This window comes from Anolis carolinensis, chromosome 5, assembly GCF_035594765.1.
Source record: "Anolis carolinensis isolate JA03-04 chromosome 5, rAnoCar3.1.pri, whole genome shotgun sequence".
NCBI lineage: Eukaryota > Metazoa > Chordata > Lepidosauria > Squamata > Dactyloidae > Anolis > Anolis carolinensis.
In genome coordinates this window covers 111,085,401-111,101,612 of record NC_085845.1, presented here as the reverse complement: position 1 = coordinate 111,101,612, position 16,212 = coordinate 111,085,401, and the positions used below count along the sequence as shown (strand labels likewise).

Genomic DNA, 16,212 nt, shown 5'->3' with positions numbered 1-16,212 from the left:
AAGAAGGGCATCCTTTCAGAAGACATGAGCAGACTCATACAGAGAATTATGGTCTTTTAATTAACTGGAACCTGAACTGTAGGTCATTTTGTATGGAAACAGGCCAGTGCCCAGTGGACCATTGGCAACAAGGAAATTATGATCTCACTGTAGTCAGCCCCGGTTAAAAATCTTGCTGCAGTTGAAGCTTGAAAAGACTCTTCAAAGGCAGCTCCAAGAAAAGTGTGTGAAGTAATACAAATGGGATATAACTAATGTATGTGTCACCATGGTCAGATCTGATGCCTCAAGCAATGGGTGCAACTGATCTACAGGCTAGTCCTTACTAGGATCTCATCCCATGGGGGGGGATGTCTTTTTGTTACGTTGTGTGTAAAATGAAAACAGATATTTGCAACCCTATCACACGTCATGTTCTTTTAATTGTTTCTAGCTAAATTATCCATATTCTGAGCTATCACATAGGCAAGTGCAGCCCCTGCTCATTCCGCATTCTTTCTTCTTCTTTTTATTAAAAAGTAGAAACTTTGCTATTCTGGTAGCTTGAAATTTAATGGTACTGGCAATAAAGTCAAACAATGTATTGCTTTACTTATGTCTACATATATGAACTTGTCTGTCTCCTGAGGAATCTGTATAATGACCAAGCAATAACAGTAAGAACAGACCATGGAAGAACAGATAGGTTCAAGGATGGTATAGGAGTATGGCAGGGCTGTATACTTTCACCCCACCTATTCAACTTGTATGCATAACATATCATGAGACGTGCGGGGCTTGACGAATCCAAGGCTGGAGTTAAAATTGCTGGAAGAAACATTAACAACCTCAGATATGCAGATGATACCAGGTTGATGGCGGAAAGCAAGGAGGAGCTGATGAGCCTTATAACCAAGGTAAAATAAGAAATTGCAAAAGCTGGGTTGCAGCTAAACATAAAAAAAACAAGATTATGGCAACAAGATTGATTGATAACTGGCAAACAGAGGGAGAAAACATGGAGGCAGTGACAGACTTTGTATTTCTAGGTGCAAAGATTACTGCAGACACAGATTGCAGCCAGGAAATCAGAAGGCGTTTACTTCTTGGGAGGAGAGCAATGACCAATCTCGATAAAATAGTGAAGAGTAGAGACATCACACTGGCAACGAAGGTCCACATAGTTAAAGCAATGGTATTACCCATAGTAACCTATGGATGCAAGAGCTGGACCGTAAGGAAGGTGGAGCAAAGGAAGATAGACGCTTTTGAACTATGGTGCTGGAGGAACATTCTGAGAGCGCCTTGGACCACAAGAAGATCCAACCAGTCCTTCCTCCAGGAAATAATGCCCGGCTTCTCTCTGGAGGGAAGGATATTACAGGCAAAGATGAAGTACTTTGGCTACATAATGAGAAGACAGGAAAGCTTGGAGAAGATAATGATGCTGGGGGAAATGGAAGGAAAAAGGACGATGGGCTGATGAAGGGCAAGATGGATGTTATCCTTGAAATGACTGGCTTGGCCTTGAAGGAGCTGGGGGTGGCAACAGCCGACAGGGAGCTCTGGCGTAAGCTGATCCATGAGGTCATAAAGAGTCAGAAGCTAATGAACAACTAAACAACAACAACATTTAAATTATATTGTTATCATGATAACTAATTATTATACTACCAGTCTTACCATTCTGACCTTTGTTGGCAATCTGATTCTAAAAAATAAATCAGAACAACATCTTTAAAACTTTTTCTAGAGTTTTCTGGAAGACTGTCACCTTTAGTTCCAATTATTTGTAATATAAAATGAAAATAAAATGATTATATGACTATATCAAAATTTGGAAATCTAAGTTTTTAAGGAAGAAGAATATGCAATAACAACTGAGTGATGATACATTGAAATTGTACAATTCCTGAAGAATAAATTCATTATAAAAATTGCCTTACAAGAACCATGAAGATAATAACTGGTGAGAAAAGGAGCATTGATGCTCATTTGGAAATTGCACACAGGAACGCCCACTCATCAACGTCACTAAAGTGATCTAACACAGGTGAATTTGACAGATTCCATCACATGTTTCAGCTTAATGTGTTTATTTTATCTGCTTGAAGATGTTGTCTTTATATGTATTTTATTTTATTTATTGTTTGTTCTCTTGGCTTGTCCCCGTGTTGGCCAATCTGAGTCCCTGCAGTGAGATGGAGGTGGGATAGAAAAATAAATAAATAAATAAATAAATAAATAATAATAATAATAGTAACAGTAATAATAATCATAATAATAATAATAATAATAATAATAATAATAATAATAATAATAATAATAATAATAATTAGTATCATTAGCTTATTCATTTGTCTGTAAACAGGGCCAAAGAATGTAGAAATGGGGGGGGGGGGGGATCCTGCATCAGATAAGGTCCCTAATGAGGAGCTTTGTCCCATTAAAGACTAACTGTCATCATTTGACATATATTTCCAAATTTAGTTGCTCACATTATCTGATATGCCACAATGCATGTGCACACATGACTCCCTGTTGTTTAAGATTAGGCAGCATTTAAAACAATGAGATTGAGAACTCAATATAAACCCAAAGCGAAAAGACTTAAAAAAAATATGACAACAGAACATAAAGAGGTAGGATCAGAAATTAAGAAAAGAAAACCTTGTATCACCAAAGAACAAAATAGCGAAGATATTTGTCCTGATATAAATAATGAAAAGAGGTGACATTAACATAAGCCAGATTTGAATAGAAAGAAAGGTAGAAAAGAGAAGACAATTGTTTTGAGATACACATCAGAATCAAATCTAGCACAATGTAATTTAAATGCCAAATACCATATTCTTTGCATCTTCAAAGAGTATGGATAATATCTGTGCTTGTCAGTATTTCAAAACTTTTTCCACTTATTTGGGCATAATCTACATTATTATTCTTGCTTCCGAGGAAACACCCACAGATTACATTTGCACAGCCATCATTAGTGCTCCTTAACTGAATTGAACCAATCTATCTAACTATACCCCAAAATCAGATGCAGGGAGAGGAGCGTCTTCTCCCCACTTTATTTATTATTTATTTATTTACATCACTTTTACCCCGCCTTTCTCCCCGAGGGGAATCAAAGTGGCTTACAATAAATAGGCAAAAATTCAATGCCTAAAAACAATGTAAAAACAACAATTCATATAAAAATCTACAAAACAACAATTCATATAAAACAGGTACCATTGAAAAATAAAATCACATTATATAAAATTTTAAGCATGTCCAAGATTAAAATCCATTCATCCAAAATCCTCAATAAATCTTTGTACAGGTCATGTAAAGTCCATGTTCTCATTCATTAAAAGCTTGCGTGCACAACCATGTCTTTAAGGCTTTCCTGAAGCCTAGGAGAGTTGGTATCTGCCGTATGTTTCTGGGGAGGGTGTTCCACAGCCGAGGAGCCACCACCGAGAAGGCCCTGTCCCTCGTTCCCACCATCCGTGCCTGCGAGGCTGGTGGGACCGAGAGCAGGGCCTCCCCCGATGATCTAAGAGTCCTAGAAGGCTCATAGGGGGAGATACGTTCGGACAGGTAAGATGGGTCAGAACCATTTAGGGCTTTGTATGTCAAAACCAGTACTTTGAATTGGGCTCGGTAGCATATCGGCAGCCAGTGGAGCTGCTCTCCTCTGCTGGAACAGAGTCTTCAGTCTGCTGGAACACTTCTCTCCTCTGCTGGAACAGAGTCCCATAGAGCCCATCATAGAGGTACTTCTAGCGGGACTCCATGGGGCTCCATTGTGGCAGTGTAGATAAATGGAGTCCAGAGGATTCAGGTGTATACACACTCCTCATTGAAGAAGGGAAGAGGAGGCAAAGAGGAAGCGGGAACAGATGATGAAACCATGTGAGAAGAAAGAACACGGACCCCGATGGGAGGGAGCAGAGCCTGATGGTTTCCTCCACTGTCCTCCACTTTACTCCTTCTTGTCTGATAATGTCGTTTACCTTTCCTTTGTGACTTAGCTACATTTTCTGTAAAAAGGAGGCAAATGCAAGCAACATGCATTCTACAACTTCTTACTTATTTCTGATCCAGTCTCATTGGCACCTTGATTCCTTTTAGCTAGTAGCCATTCCAACAACTATTGCAACTTGTGCTCCTTTATATGAAAGTATGTTGTACTGAATATAGTGGGGTTTACCTCTGAGTAAATGTCTGCCACTGTCACACCATTTGTAATGAATTACAAAATACTGTAGAAAGTAATGAGCTTACCTTTCTTAAAAACTATTGGCTGTTTTCATCCTTCAGATATAGCCAGTAATGTCTTTGGTGCCGTTCCATGTATTCATTCTAGTAGCTAACACATTTTCTGAAAGGACAAGCAAAAACATTATTGAACTCAATGGGAGTATTGCCAATGATTTCATGAGATAACAATCTTCTCCACATTTTTTATTGGTGAAAATAAGATTTCTTTGCAGAAAATATGTACCCAGACAATGTAAAGGATTCAGGTGCATATTATTTTTTAAAAAAACTCGTATCAAAAGAATTTGCTAATTAGGGATTTTTAAATGGTACATAGTGGGCTACTGTTTGTGCTCATCCATTTCAATCCATGAACTTTGTGTTTAGTCCCTGAAAGGGATTTTCCATATTGTTTGCTTTAATACCATTATTTTCTACTTGCCTACACTGTTCCAATAATTGTGAAATTGGAAATACACTAGAAGATGTAAGTGAACTGAATCTAATAGCTCTTATTAATGAACTCTTCTAGGAAATACATGAGGGTTATGACCTACCTCAGAATGGGAATCATGTTTTTATGAAGAGCATATATTTGAACAATACTAGCTTGGCAATTTGATTGAATGAAGAGAGGTTACAGAAATGGTGCACTGAAAACATTGATGATGAAACCTTAAGAAGGGTACTTTTGGTATTCCTGCATTCTCTGAAATCATAAAACAGTATTGTAATGGGTTTTAAATTGTCTACTGCCCCAAATTAAAGGGAACTTGGTGGGGTAAGAAAATCGACAGAGAAGTCAATTGTGTTTTCTACCCTTTTTTGATAACCTCCTGATGCCTAGACGGAATTATGCAAAGCCAAACACTATTTTTTACCCATAAGATAAATAAACTCATTCTTTTATTTCTGCTGCTGAACATTTTCTTATGTTTTATCAACTGCAACACTAGATGGGTAATGCAATTTTCTGTTCAAAAAGAACTTTTATTATCCAATTTTATACTGTACAATGTATGTAGAAAATTAAATAAAATCTTATTTGATAGCCACAGACAGGATAATCATGGCTCTTGATACACACAAAAAGAAAATTTCTCATTGGCATCATCTTGCTTCAAACTTAACAACTACATAAAAGGGGAAAGTATGCATAGTTTATGGAGGAGGGGGCAGAGCTATCCAACAGTCTTGTTTACTCCACTGTAAGACTAACTTGATTGGGATTTTGTGGATTCTGTGCAGTTCATTCTTTATATGGACAGCTGTAGATCCTTTTTAAAAATAAAAATAAAAATTAGGGCATTTTAAGGTTTGTTAATTTTTATTTTAACTGGAGCATAGTACATAGTTTGTTGCAATGGCCCCATAGTTTGAATGACAAAATATGTCCTCTCTGAATTTCAGTTCTAAAACAACCCGAGGAATTAAAGAATACAAGAATTGCATGTTACAGATGCTTTATGCCATTATAGAGAGCCAAAGAAGACCTTAAGATCATGAAGGGATGGGGGGACGGAGGTGTACCTAGATACTGTTTTTATAGTTTTATGTTTTAATATCTTAATATTAATGGTTTTAAATTGTATTTATATGTTGATTGTTTCTATTGATTTTTTGTTATTTGCTTTGTATAATATGGCATTGAAATGAAGTAAATAAATAATAATAATAATAATAATAATAATAATAATAATAATAATAAGAAGAAGAAGAAGAAGAAGAAGCACGCAAAGATACTGTGGGACTTCTGAATCCAGACTGACAAAGTTCTGGAACACAACACACCAGAGATCACAGTTGTGGAAAAGAAAAAGGTTTGGATCATTGATGTCGCCATCCCAGGGGACAGTCGCATTGACGAAAAACAACAAGAAAAACTCAGCTGCTATCAGGACCTCAAAATTGAACTTCAAAGACTCTGGCAGGAACCAGTGCAGGTGGTCCCGGTGGTGATGGGCACATTGGGTGCCGTGCCAAAAGATCTCAGCTGGCATTTGGAAACAATAGACATTGACAAAATCACGATCTGCCAACTGCAAAAGGCCACCCTACTGGGATCTGCACGCATCATCCAAAAATACATCACACAGTCCTAGACACTTGGGAAGTGTTCGACTTGTGATTTTGTGATACGAAATCCAGCATATCTAACGTTTGCTGTGTCATAATAAAATAATAACTCTATTTTAAAAAGCAAGGTGTAGGAGAGAGGGGGACATATTTTCTGATATGTCCTGAAACAAAAAAGAAACCCACATGAAGGTAGGAATAAAATGGTGCAGCTGGTGTCAGTAATTACCAGAAAATAGTAGGAAACAAGAGAAATGTTATCTGAATATTGAAAAACCCCTGAAAACTACAGCAACAAATATTCCAACCAACAGAGATGGTTGATCCATCTGGAGGAGCCATATCTAAAGCTAGGCCCATCATGTTTTATTGACAAAATGCCCACTGAGGTCTATATCTAGCAGTTGGTGTCATAGAACCTCATCATATGGGCAAAATTGTCTGTCCTACGCTGCTTTCATCCATCTTCAGGCACAGAGCCTGCTGCCTCCCATCTCATGACATTTATCAACTTCCAGTGAGACTCTGTGCCTGAAGTTAGGTGCATAAGGAACAACAGAGGGAAGCCAGATGGTGGATGATTCCCCCCATGGGATGTGGTAAGTGGCAAGGTGGAAGATGCGGGGCATGGGGTAATAGGTTCCCCACACACCCCCACCAGGCCCCACCGGATTCACCACAATCCATGATGAATCCAGTAGTTAATGTGATGTGGTCCATAAAGAAAGAGTTTGGACTACCATTTTCATCTTCCCCATACCCCACTATTTTCAAGAATTTCAAATCACTGCCCAGTCACTTTATGGTTAGTTTTCAGGATAATTTATTGCTGTTTCTGAGAAAGCAGCATTTGAACACAAAAGAGCAGCCCCAATGCCATTTTTTTCAGCTGAAAATTGCATCTCTATGGTCATTATGTGTTTAGATAGTCAGGGGAGTGCCTGTGCACAGGATCCCTGGATTGCACAAGGGTAGGTAAAGGTAAAGGTACTCATCTCCATTTCTAAGCCGAAGAGCCGACGTTGTCCATAGACACCTCTAAGGTCATGTGGCCAGCATGACTGCATGGAGCACCATTACCTTCCCTCTGGAGTGGTACCTATTGATCTACTCACATTTGCATGTTTTCGAACTGCTAGGTTGGCAGAAGCTGGGGCTAACAGCGGGCGCTCACTCCGCTCCCCAGATTAGAACCTGTGACCTTTCGGTCCGCAAGTTCAGCAGCTCAGCGCTTTAACATGCTGCGCCACCAGGTACAAGCTACATAATTAAAGCTCAGTGCTTTAACATGCTGCATCACAAGGGTACAAACTACATAATTCCTATGACTGAAATACATGTACATCTGTATTTATATAGGCAAGCACCATCTACTCCTTTTGAAGTAAAAAACAAAAACAAATGTCCACTCACTAACAGTTCATGGCGAGGACAACAGCATGTAGCAATCACAGAACAACATATAATATGCACACTCACATTAGTCTTGTATGGGTTGTGGATGTGATATTGGTTGTATCATGTCAGACAAAAAACTTGACAGGCACAAGAATACTACAGGCACATAAACTGCTGCAGTATAGCAGTCAATTTATGGGAGCATCTGTGAATTTCTGTGCACTGGGTTCTGAATCTTCTTAAACCATTCACATAGATTTTTGATAAATATTCCTATGACTCTGTCATAAAAAGAGAAAAAACATGGGCTAAATAGCAGCAGATCAGTCAGCTAACTTAGAAAAAGGATTGTGTAATGGGTATCTGTCTACCTGAGGGCTTTCTCAAGGGTTGGAATGGTGAACTCCTTGCAAAATATCTGGCCATCAGATACCTGCTCAGTACCTACTCAATTGTTTACCACACTTTTGACCTCATTACATGAAGTCTTCTCCTTGTCTTCTCTCCATTTTTCAACACTGCCGAAATGGAGTCCATCACATGAAGCAAGTCAACTTCTAGTGGAACTCCATCGGGCTCTTTTTCAGAAGCATAGAGAAATGGAGCTCAGAGTGCCTTTTGAGAATAGCACAAAGTGAGGGAAATGGCACAAAGTGTGAGAAAGATGGACCTCTATGGGGAAATGACATGGGATGGCATAAGACAGACCCCAACGGGAGGGAACAGAGTAAGACAGTTCCCTTCACTGTCTTCCGCTGTCCTCCACTTTCTCTCTACTCATTTGTTGAGGTCCTATGTTGCCTAGAAATGTATGAAAAAATCCCTAAATATTTCAGGTTCCAGCTCCCATAATCTTTGACGTCTGGTTCTCTTAACTGGTCTGATGGGACATGCTGACCAAAATATTCACTAAATTGAGGAAGGCTGGCATAACATAAAGTGACTTTAGCCCTCCTTCAAATTTTCTAAGACTTTGAAAAAGTCTGATCATTTTTTGTGCTACACATTTTCATGCAGAGTGAGATTAACAGAATTGTAACAACAGTATTGGCAGTTTTGTTATGAAGCTTGATTCTAGGAACTAAAAAGCGCTTTCCTGGGTGGCAAGCCAATACTATTCTCACTTAAAATGGCAATTTGCAAATTAAAAAAGCCTGCATGTAGCAAACCAAAATAATATAAATGACAGTTTTCTTTTGCATTCTCTGTTTGTTCTTTTTACATAAATGTATACAAATGGTCTACAGATATGTAAAAACATTTAAAAAATTCACATTTCAGGCCATTTGATTTTCCTCCCCTTTGATTGAGGAGGGCAACTAAAACGATCAAATGTCTGGAGGCCTTGCTCTATGAGGAGCACCTTAAAGAGCTGGTCTGTTTAGCCTACAGAAGAAAAGGTTGAGAGGACACAGGATCACTATGTTTCAATATCTGAAAGGATGTCATAAGGAAAAGGGAGCAGTCTTGTTTTCTGCAGTCTTGTTTTCCAGGACTCAATGGACCAACGGGTTCAAATGAGAGGACAGGAGATTCCGCTTGAAGATTAGGAAGAACTTCCTGACTGTAAGAGCTGCTCAGCAGTGGAGCTCTCTGTCTTGGAGTGTGGTGGAAGCTTCTTTCTTGAAGGCTTTAAACAGAGGCTGGATGGTCATCTGTCAGGGGTACTTTAATTGTGCTTTTCCTGCATGGCAGGGGATTGGACTAGATGACCCATGTGGTCTCTTCCAACTTTATGATTCTATGTTTGTATGATTTCCAGTTGGAAGGCTCTTTCTTTTGTCTATTCTATGAGACTCAGTGATGACATTCTGATGTACATGACAAAAAAGTACAGGTTTAATATTGTTACTGGAGCAGAACTAGAAACTGGCAATAAATACTAATGAAATCACACTAAAATTGTAATACAAGGCAGGATAACCTCACTCATTTTGTTGCATAAGTCTACCATTTAGTTATTTTTATAATTGTGGGCAGAGTGCTCTCACTAAAGTATGGAGGAATAGCAATATCATATGACGAAAACTGCTTCCCATTCTTTGTTGTGAAAATTGAGGCAAAATTTGATAAGTAAGGTTTTGCTACAGGTCACTGGTTTATAGCATTCAGAAGTAACCATTGTGGAGGAGGTTAAATATAAAAACAAACAACTACTGTACCTTTATAAAATTGTAACTCATTATCTGGGTACAACTCCTTGGAAAGAAACTGGTAACTAATTACTTTTTAAAATGTAACTTTCCAAGCTCTGGAAATAAAGAATATACTTTTAAAATGTTGAAGATATTCCTTGGTTCAGAATCCAGAATGAGGATAAAAATATGAAAAATATAATGAGGGGAATGCACAAGTTAATGGCTTTCCTGCATTCCATTTCGATGCAGGCAGTTAGAAAGACTTACGAACATACAATCTGTAGAAAGCTCTTAAAAATTAACAACATAGTCCAATGTGTATCTAGAATAAATTCCATTGCATTCAATAGTTTCAAGTTTCAGGCAATTGAGCATAGTATATCCCACGACTCTTAATGGGGAATAAACCCCGCTGCAGGAATATAAATCCTTGGTTATTTTGTTCTCACATGTGGAGATGAATATTTATGATAGTTTTCTCCCCACTGAGAGAGAAATCAAACATTCCTCTGTTGTATTCTCCCTGTATTCAAACATTCCAAAGTGTTGGAGAGGAATTATTTATCGAATTTAAAAAAAAAAACATAGATTGGTTTTTTGCACAAAAAACTGCTTTTTTTGCATTTAGGAAACCTGCTTTCTACACAGAAAGCTGATTTTCAAGAAAATCAAAAGCAAATCACCAAACACAGTTTCCTATGCCAAAGAATTCCACCATCACACTTTGGGCAATTCGAATATCAGGACAAAGTTGCACAAGATTGTTCCAAGACTTTTATTCTTTCTGGTTTCTCAATTTTTGTGAACTTAATTTTTTTTATAATTGAGGAATGAATAATATGCCATTTTTTTCTATCTCTATGCTGCTAAACACCGCAAGATTGGGCAAATCCTTTGTAGTAGACTCTTCATGTGATGTATGTATTTTAATTTACATGTTTTCATTTAAATTTTAGTGTTCTTCCATCAAACTTTGGAGCATTCCCCAACTATGCCTAAAACAAGGCAACATTGGATTTCACCCAAAACAATGGGTGAAACAACACTACAAGCAAGCTGGAATTCCCCCCCCCCCCCCCGATGTGTGACAGGACGCTGCTGCTAACTGTGAGAGAAATAAGGTTGAATACTGTAAATTCCATCCACTGCATGGCTATTAGCCTCCTCCCAGTAGACTCAAATCAAGGAAATGCTTCATGAGAACCACCACTCCTCTTAATGTTTCCCCAGCAAAAGCAAGAGTATCCCTCTGGGCAGCTAAACCAGGAAATCCCAATTGGATGCCCCCCCCCCCCCGCAAGAGGGTCTGCCTCCAGGGGCAAATCAAGAATGGGCAACTTGGAAGTCCCTGAGCAGTCTCAGAAGTGGAGTGGGAAGATCAAAAGACAATCTGGCAAAATGGCACTACCTAAAAGAATCTTCCACCTTGTGCAACTGTGGAGCAGAACCAACAACTCCACATCTGTATGCTTGTCCACAATGTCCTGCCTCATATACAGAGGAAGAATTGTTTGAGGCTACAGATGATGCGGTCATTGTTGTTCATTTTTGGTCGAAAGATATTTAGCCGCTTGTGTTCCTTCTATTTTTATCAGTTTTATACTAATTTATGTAATGCTTTTGATACGAAACAAATAAATAACCCCAAACAATCCAAAATATTCATTGGAAGTCACTGGGAATCATGGAGACAGATAGCAGTGCATTCATGCTAAGTCAAGGTTTTTTGTCCTGACCCCAGTCATAGCATATGTAGACCAGACCCCAGTCATAGCATATACAGTAGAGTCTCACTTATCCAAGCCTTGCTTATCCAAGCTTCTGGATTATCCAAGCCATTTTTGTAGTCAATGTTTTCAATATATCGTGATATTTTGGTGCTATATTCGTAAATACAGTAATTACAACATAACATTACTGCATATTAAACTACTTTTTCTGTCAAATTTGTTGTATAACATGATGTTTTGGTGCTTAATTTGTAAAATCATAATGTAATTTGATGTTTAATAGGCTTTTCCTTAATCCCTCCTTATTATCAAAGATATTTGCTTATCCAAACTTCTGCTGGCCCATTTAGCTTGGATAAGTGAGACTCTACTGTATTGGGACAAGCAGCTGCAACAAAATTCAGAGGGGGATCTCTCCAACTACTGGTCTTAATGCACATCATCATTTCCTAGGGCCCTAATCTGCAGAAACCGAAACAATTTGGTTGGTGAGTTGCCTGGCTTAAGAGGTAGGTTTTTGAAGGTGTCATTGACAGAAATAGGCATAACACAGGATTCAAGGAATAGTTTCGCCTTTTAAATTAAAAAGGACTAAAAAATAGACAATACTGGATCACGCTGAGAAGTCGCCTCACATAATAGCAAAATGAGTAATGAATTAATATATTGTCAAAGACTTTCACAGCCGGTATCACTGGGGTGTTGTGTGGTTTCTGGACTGTATGGCTGTGTTCTAGGAGCATTTTTTCCATCTGTGGCTGGCATCTTCAAATGATCTGATGATAGTCAAGCTTATAGATAGATAGATAGATAGATAGATAGATAGATAGATAGATAGATAGATAGATAGATAGATGATGATAGTTACACTTTAAAATATGTACCTGTTCCAACTTACATACAAATGTAACTTAAGAACAAACCAACAGAAACTATCTAGTTCGTAACTTGGGAACTGCCTGTGTGTATCCAGTTCCAAGGGCATAAAGGTGTCCTTCAGTGTGTGCAAGTTTATTTTAACCCACAACTAAAGCTAGAGATATGAAATGTTACACAGGGCTCAATTCAAATGGAAATCTTTGCTGAGATCACCCCAATGTGGTTCTGCATTCATTGTTGAATTTTTCTTTCAAATTTTGCATTATTTGAATTTGTCTCCACGGGAAAGAAGAAAATGATGCAATATTGCAGTCCAGACTTGAAAGCAGCCAGAAAGAGAATAGAGAGACAGGATTGCGTGGCATTCTCTGTGACTTTTATTTAAAAATGAAGCTACTGCTAGAAAGCATGAACCCCCTTCTCCCTTGGGGAGAAAGGTGGGATATAAATAAAGTAACATAACAATTATAAATAAATAAAGTAAAATAACAATTATAATAATCAGCAGCAGCATCATAATCCAGTGGTTTCAGTTTCAACTTCCCATAAAACAGTAATATGGTGGTACAACATGGCGTCATGATTTCAGCCAAGAAATTGTATAGAAATTCACAATGTCACAATATGGGGATAATCCAATTGCAGCCATAGGATGATGATAATGATTCCACTTATATTTCAGGAACCAAGACTCAAAGCAGCTCACGATTTTTTGGGGGAAAAAAAACTATACAATTAAAACATGTTAATTGTAAATATTAAAATAGAATTAAAGTAAAATACAATGTAAAATGGATACTTTAAAATAATAGTAGTAGTAGTAGTAGTAGTGGTAATAATAATAATAATAATAATAATAATAATAATAATAATAATAATAATTTTTATTTCTTACTTGTCTCTCCCCATGGCTACAGGTGGGTCACAGCACACAACAAACACAAACACACAAATAGTATAAAATTCTACAAACACACATATTAAAATGCAGTTCCATAAAAATACACATCAAAGCATTTCTGTAAAATATGCATTAAACACAGAGGACAGAGACCAAAACACAGGACATGAGTTTAAAATTCATGCTTTCAACTGGCTGGGTAGGCCTGGTAGAAGAGTTTTAGATGGTTTTTAAAAATTCCAACAGCTGATCTACTTGTCAGAGTTCTTCCAGCAGGTCGTTCCACAGTCTTTGGATGGCCAATGAAAAGGTCCATCAACTGGTGATGGTGACCAGTTGAGATGTGGCTGGTTGGAGTAGCCACCCCCCAGAGGACAGTGTTCAGGGCAGATTGTACAGGAGAAGGCGATCCTATAGGTAACCTGGACCCAAACCATGTAGGGCTTTAAAGGTCAAAACCAACACCTTGTACTTTGCCAAAAACAAATTGGCAGCCAGTGGAGTGACTTTAGGATAGGTGTAATATGTCCTAGATGTTCCTGTAACCAATTTGACTGCCATATTTTGAGTTTCCAAAATAGCTGGAGCTTGAGCTGGAGCTTTCCAAATTTAGCTTGAGCTGGAGTTTCCAAATTTAGTACAAGGTAGCCCAATGTAGAGCACATAGCAGAAGTCCAATCTTGAGGTCAACAGTGCATACACTACCATCTTCAGGTCCTCTAAATCTAGGAAGAGGAGCAGCTGGCATATCAGCCAAAGTTGGTAGTAAGCACTCCTGAACACTGCATCTACATGGGCTGACATTTGAAGAGACGAATCCAGGAGCACTCATAAGCTGTAAGCAGAGCCAGTCCAACAATGAGGCGAATTAAGCGGTCGCTTCGGGCGCCAAACATACGGGGGCGCAGTCGAGACTGCCTTTTCTGTTGATTTGTTGTAAAACATGATGTTTTGGTGCTTAATTTGTAAAATCTTAATGTAATTTGATGTTTTATAGGCTTTTCCTTAATCCCTCCTTATTATCCAACATTTTCGCTTATCCAACGCTTTTATTTTTCAGTGATTGTTTTTTTTTGGGGGGGGGGGGCAAAATTCTGTTCGCTTACACTTGAAAAATACCTAGGGCCGGCTCTGGCTGTAAGCACAGTTTTTCAGGGCAGTGTAACCTTATCCAAGACTGGCTGTCACATCTCCACCCCTAGATTAGGACCCTTGATGGTAAGCATCTCTGTTTTGTCTGGATTCAGTTTCAATTTGTTTTTCCTCATCTAGCCCATTACCTCCTCCAGGCATTCATTCAGAGGAGACACATTATTCTTAGCTGAGGCTGTTTTTGAAGGAGGTGGTTTTGAATGGTGGGGTTTCATTCCACCTGCAGGCACATGAAGAAAGCAAGCTTAGTGATGGACATTGCACAGTAGGATATGTTGACCTGTGTTTGAGAGAGATCTTAGTATGCATTACTATAAAGATGATTTCTGAGAAGGGAAAATTAGTAATGATACCCCTATATTGCTTTACTTTTCCCTTCTGGGGTAGATTTGGTGTACACCTTTTAAAACTGTGTAAGGTACATGAGCTTTCCTTGCTCCTGTATATCCTATCGTTACCTAGCATATTGTTGTTGGAAGTGTTTGATTGCAGCTATTCAATGGCGCAATCAACTCCATTGTGAAATTAATAGTACAATCCAATGCATGTTTATTCACTTCTATTGTATCCATTGGGAATTGCTCCCATTTAGGGAAAGATGTAGAACAAAACTTTGGGTCGCAACCTCATTCCAATAACTGAATGCTGGGTTCTTGAAAAATATTTATACTTTGCCACCTAGTGGCTGTTTTATGATTTATTATCAGTAGATGTTTGATTTGTATATCTATTTTATATGCCTATATACTCAGATTGCATAAAAACTTCTCAGGCAAAAAAGAATTGCAAGTGGAAAAAGTTTAAGAAGCCCTGCTGTCAAAGACTGGAGATGTCTCTAGCCTGAATGGGATGAACTTCCAGCATTGCAGGATTTGAGAGTCATAGAATCAGAGTTGGAAGAGTCTACAAGGAACATCCAAGTCCAACCCCAGTCTGCCATGCAAGAACACACAATCAAAGCACTCCCAACAGATGGCTATGTGGCCTTTGTTTAAAAACCCCCAGACAAGGAGACTTCACCACACTGAAGCAGCATATTTCATGGCTGAACAGCCCTTACTCTCAGGAAGTCCTTCCTAATGTTTAGGTGGAAACTCTTTTCCTGTGAGATCCAAGCCAGCAGGATGGAAACAAGAGAAGAGTTGCATTTTGGTTGGGTGATGGTGATTCCTCTTTATCAGCCATAAACAAACAAATACAGTTGGCCACATTGATTTTGATACAGGAGGTAATTAATTTGCTATAGTTCAGAGATGAATTGAAGGCACACAGCAGCAGCAGCAACAACAACAACAACAACAACAACAGATCTAGAGAAGCTACATAATAGCTTGCCGAGCCACTTCAATAATATTTTCTGATTCTGGTTTGTCAGTTGATTGCAAGCCATGTTTTATCAATTCAAACATTATGCCAAATTTAGCTGTTTCCTTCAACATGGTTTAGAATGATGCCTAAATTGAGTCCTGTCTCCCTCCTCAAAAAGTGTATACATTTGGAATAAGGAGAAAAATCTGTATTCTGTGCTCTAGTCTGATGCAATTTTGCACAAGTTGTTAAACACTGAAAATCAGGGTTCATGAGGGAAATGCACAGTAAGCTGATTGCTGTGCAACTGGTACAGTTATAATGAGCTCCAGACACTCTTAGATTAGCAGATCCCCGTGTAAGTCTACAAAGGAGTAGACAAGAAAGACAAGCCAGATGG

General features: G+C 38.4%; 1 long non-coding RNA gene across 1 annotated transcript in view; it reads right to left on the bottom strand.

The window, feature by feature from the left end:
• Positions 1-2,017: 2,017 nt before the first annotated feature.
• LOC134299403 (uncharacterized) overlaps positions 2,018-16,212 on the bottom strand; it is a 90,970-nt gene continuing 76,775 nt past the window's right edge. Inside the window, exons 2-3 of the long non-coding RNA XR_010006603.1 lie at positions 4,255-4,351; positions 2,018-2,170 (exon numbers count right to left, since the gene is read on the bottom strand). This is a non-coding gene — a long non-coding RNA (uncharacterized LOC134299403). The remainder of the gene's footprint in view (positions 2,171-4,254; positions 4,352-16,212) is intronic.